Genomic DNA, 5,599 nt, shown 5'->3' on the forward strand with positions numbered 1-5,599 from the left:
AGGCCATTGGCAAGCTTATTGTTTCTTCAGGCTAAAACAGCATAGCCACGTGCCCCCTCACAGTAGGCGTTGTTAGTGAGGAAACTCAAGGAAAACCTGACAGTCCATAACAGCAGGGAGTGAGCTGCACCTGGGGTGAGCTCTCCTTTTTGGTAAGCAGCAGTGCCAGATGGCATCTGAACAGGTGTTGACATGAAGGACCCTTTAAAGGCATATCTTCATCTGCAATGAAAAAAAAATGGAATTTATGCCCTGGCAATGCTGAAGCATGCATGAACAGCCCGTGTGTGGCAGTTTTGTTGAACTCAAACTTGTCCATATTAGGTTTCATGGTCTAAGTTGATGAGGATGACTGACCAGGTCTCTTCCTCAAGAGGGCACCAGATCTCACTACAGATGGTTGTGAGCCACCATGTGGTTGCGGAGAATTGAACTCAGGACCTCTGGAAGAGCAGGTAGTATTCTCAACTGCTGAGCCATTTAACGATGGAGGAAGGTCATTGGTTAAATAAAAAGAAACTGCTTGGCTCTCATTGGTTAGAGATAGGAGGGAGGCGTAAACAGAACAGAACGCTGGGAGGAAGAGGAAGTGAGCTCAGAGAGACGCCATGCTCCCGCTCTCCCGGGCAGACGCACGTGATGAAGCAAGCCGCCAGGTTAGACATGCTGAACCTTTCCCGGTAAGACCGGTGCTCACAGATTATTAGAGATGGGTTGATCGGTCTATCAGAATTAGCCTGTAAGGGCTAGAGCTAAAGGGCCAAGCAGTGTTTAAATGAATACAGTTTGTGTGTTGTTATTTCGGAGCATAAGCTAGCCATGTGGGCAGCCGGGGTGCTGGGGACGCAGCCCCGCCACCCGTATTACTACAATTTACCTACCTTTATTTAGCATGTCCTTGAAAATAGCCTTCCTCCCTTTCTAGAATTCTAGAATGTCAAGATTGAAAGAAACCCTGAACCTCAGGAAACATGATTCCCTGTCAGTGCCTACAAATGTCCACAGCTTATCCCCCTGTTGACAAATGCCATCTGTCTGCAGCAGAGAAATGCCTGGTGATGGCTCCGGTGAGGCAGGACTCTTTAAGACTTGGTCACATAGCCTCTATTTTCTACCCTGTGAAGTTTTTTTCTCTATCATTTTATATTACTATGGAACAAATGGAATGCCGCTTTATATCCATGTTTAAAATTTAGTGTACTTTGATAGGTCTGTGGCATTTGCAATTCTTATCGTTTTATTCCGATATTCAGATTATTCTAGAATATTCAGATGCTGTTTCATAATATTATGGGAGAATAAGGCCCTTGAACATCTGCTAACACTGGGATTACATGAATTTAGATCAGAACATTCTATCAACAGAAGGTCCTTACTGGCTTTGACTCCGGTAGTCTCTTTGCAGCAACGAGCATGAGACACACACAGTAGGTTTGTTCTGACAGCATCTCACATCCCTGGCATCACCAGACACTGAGAAATGCAACATGGGAGTTCATCTTCTAAGCCCAGTTGTGAAATAATTTTTTTGTACACCATGAAGATGTGTCACTTGGGTTGGTTTCATAAAAAGCTGAATGGCCGGCAGCCAGGCAGGATGTTCAGAGCAGAGAGGGACACTGGGAAGAAGAAGGGCAGAGTCACCAGCCGGACATGGAGAAAGCAGGGAAACAGCAAGGGGAATTCGGAGTAAAGATGATAAACTCACAAAACAGAATATCAAGTAACAGAAATGGATTCATTTAAGTTACAAGAGCTAGTTAGGAACAAGCCTAAGTTATCAGCTGAGCTTTCATAATTAACAAGAAGTCTCTACAAGGTTATTTGAGAGCTGGCAGGTAAGACATATAAAGACTCCTAACACCCAGGCTTGAATCTGCAGATTGAACCCTCCAAGATACACATAGATCAAAGGAAACCCACATAGATACAGACTGGATATAGATGATCTAGGCTGCTATAGTCAGGATGGGCTTCCACTACAGTCTAGGGTCACTGCTTTAGAAATTGACATCAATATGAGGATGAGAGTCAACTAATCAATATTCTTTGAGCACGGTCATTTATTCACCTAATGGAGATCATACATCTCTGTCTAATGCCTCAGAATCAATTTTTTACAAGGTATCTTGGCAAGTTCCTGCATATACACTAAGATTTTAGCAGAATTTGAATCGAATATTCCAGGTTTGGGTTCTAACGCTGTTGCTTGCTTTCTGTTATAACTCACACAAATAGTTCCTGTTCCCAGATTTCTCATCTGTAGCTTGGAAAGGATTTCCTGGCTCCTAGGATTGTTATGAAGGCTGACGGGACTACATTAATAACTGAGGTGGTTAGCGGAGAACAATGGGTGGCTGGTATTTGCAAAGCTGTACTTCCTAGGTTCAAATTCCAGTTCTGCTGCTGAGTTATGGATGAGCCACTGAACTTCTGAGGGCATCAGTTTGCTTACTGTGAGAAGGCCTTCTAGTGCTGTAGTAATGAGCTCAAACTGTATTCATGAAGAGTTTAGCGTTTAGCAGAATGCCTGGATGATTATATATATATTTCCACAGAGGTATTAGTTTTCTTCCTTTTCCCTTTAATCTAGCTGTCTACCAAAATCTTCAGGAGAGGAAATGATATTAATCAGATGCTTCATCATACTGAAGTCATGGTAGCAGGCTGGGAGACTCACTTCCCTGTCTAGAATATTAGAGTTCAGTATAGTAATCTCGGCATTTGCTCAAGGTGTCTCAGTCTAGCTAGGTAAACATAATTAGCCCAGGTGAATCGATGGGAAAGCTGAGAGTTCAACAGGCATCTGGAAAGAAATGATCATTCCGTGAGTCAACTTTGCTACAAAAGAAACACCTGAGCTCTGTTCCAGAGCCTACAGGAACAACCTAAACAAACGCCCAGAGAAGAAGCTAACACTGTCCTGTTGGGAAAGACAGAGAGAATGCTTCCAGGGTCTGTAGGAAACACATACTAAAAAAAAAAAAAAATGGTTGGGAGTAGCTCATGAGAGTTCCTGAATCCCAGAGTCATTTAGCCACAGGAAATGACTTCTTGTAAATTCTTGTATTGAAAAATAACAAGGGGGAACGGCACATCAAGGAAAATCAATCTATGGAAGAGAATTTGACACTGGATGCCAGAATCCTTTGAAAACCTAGATACACATTGGCCCTACAATTGTGTTTCTAAGATACAACTTGAAGAATAAAGTTGATTGGCGGAGTACACAGATGGCCCCTCCCCGCCCCCTGTCCTAGACTTTAGGGTCTGTGGGGCATCACAATTAACTAGGAGCTGCTAGCCACACCCGGGCCTGAATCGCTGCTCCACCCCAGACTTTTGAGTCTGAGGGACGTCACAATGAACGGAGTCGTTGCCGGCCCCACTGGGCCTGAATCTGCACCCAGAGTGTTGCGTCTGCGGGGATCAAGTACCATCATACCAAGTACTGCCTGAAGTCTCTAGGCCCAGGCACCTGAGAAAGAAAGACAATCGCTTCACAGCTCCATGCCATCCCTCTTGACTGAGGTAGGCGGTACTTAACCAAGCACCACCTCTGACCCAACCAAGAGCCCTGGCGCTGGGCAGTTTGGCACCACTGTGGTTAGAGAGCGCTCGGTGGGGAGGTGGGAGAGAGGGAGAGACGGAATTATTTGTGGGCTGGGGAGAGAGGGAATATGGAGAGATAAGGGTACTAAGGAATGGGCTCATGTGAATGGCCAACTGGCCACCTGAGTTCAGGGGGTTGTCTGAACCTGGGTTATGACCAAGGGCCACGTCTTGATCGGGGGGCACTAGAGCAGCCGAGGGCTCCTGTATTGATGTCTGTGGTCCACGTTGCCACCAAGGGCCACAAAGATACCAGGGGTGTGGGCAAAAACCTGTGGTCATGAGGTCGCCCAAGGAACATGCTGTCTCCAGGAACATCCTGATCTGAGTAGCCTGCACTGTCGCGTGGGGTTATATTGTCAGCCACGCTAGGGCTACTGCAGAGGGTCATGTCTGGGTCCATGGCCCTACGGCAGCCAGGGTCTGAGTTGATTTTCAGGGCTCCTGTTGTCACTGAGGGCCATGTGCACGACCAGGATCTGGGTGGCCACCTCAGACCTTGTCAGTGTCAGAGGACCATGCCACAGCTGGGGCCATGCTTGATTCGCGTGGCCGGTGCTGCCACCTGGAGTCATGGAGATGTCTGGATATGGGCTGCTGCCTAGGGCCATATCTGGGTCCATGGCCCTGTGAAGGCCAGTGTCTGAGGTGGTGTCTGTGGGTCCAGCTGCCACCGAGGCTTCTGTGGATGCCTGGGCTTGGACCTGGATCTGAGGGCCGGAGAGCAGAATAACTGGCCCTGCTCTTTGCTTAGGCTGAATAGTGTGAGCTAGCCAAGGGAGAGCTGGAGAACTTGATCAGTAGTGACAATAAGGCAAAGCTGGTGAGCTGCCCAACCCAACTACCATGCAGGCCCAGAACCAGGGCTATGAGTTGGTCCACCAGGACACCCGCCGAATCTATGAATGTTGGAGCAAACCTACAGATCCAAAACATCAGGGTCTCCATGACACAGGACAACAACAGGATATTCAAGAGGACCCTCAGGGAGAGTCCATTATCAGTAGTGTAGCAGAAACCAGAGGCCTGGTACCTAACCAAGGACTCCTGGCAATGAGCACTTGCAAGTAAAGATGAACAGACTAAAGGGTAAACTGTGGACTAAACTTATGTTCTGCCCATTTACAAAAACACCTTCATGATGGTCAAATAAAAAAAAAAGCCAGTGCAAATGTGGAATCAGCATAAATGTGTGGTGTGCAAATGACTAATGTCTGGCAGAACACCAAGGATGACCAGACTTTTATTTTGGCGTGGGTCTGCGTGTTCTCTTGCCATAGGGTGCTTAGGGATGAGTAATGTTAGTTGGAGTTCTATTTGGGAGGTTATAAAACCTTCCAGAGTTGGGCCTAGATGGTAGAAATGGGCCTCCAAGGGTGGACCTTGGAGTTTATAACTCCTTCTGGTTTGGGTACAAGTTGTGTTTCCTGATCTGTCAAGATGTGTGATGTAGCGTATACGTAAAGTCGCAAACTCTGCTGTGCCCTCTCTACCAATGACAAGCCTAAATGAACCTGTCCCACCCTCGATTGGTATTTTGTTACTTCTGTTTGATATTTTGTTACTTCTATTTGATAATTTATTACCTCTTTTTGGTATTTTGTTACTTCTGTTTGGTATTTTGTCACAGCAATGAGAAAAGCAACTGCTGAATAAATGTGACATAATTAGCACACATGCAATCTGTAAGTTTTATGTGTTTATTCAGTAACATTAATAACTCTTGTTTTCAGTTTAGAAAAATGATTAAACATGCCGTACTCAAGACTCATCTGGTTTATTTGCTGTTTGGTGATAATGATCGCACAGTCTAAAATGACTAATGTGATTTTACATTGAAAAGTAAGATATGGCTGTTTTAATACGAATAACCTTTGAATAGGTTTTTATTAACGACAAAAGGGCTGGAGAGATGGCTCAGCAGTTAAGAGCACTTGCTGCTCAGACAGAAGCTATGAGTTCCGTTCTTCACTCCCATGCCAGGCAG

The sequence above is a fragment of the Microtus oregoni genome, unplaced genomic scaffold (genome assembly GCF_018167655.1).
Source record: "Microtus oregoni isolate MIOR12 unplaced genomic scaffold, Mior012 000001F_ref0000356, whole genome shotgun sequence".
Lineage (NCBI taxonomy): Eukaryota > Metazoa > Chordata > Mammalia > Rodentia > Cricetidae > Microtus > Microtus oregoni.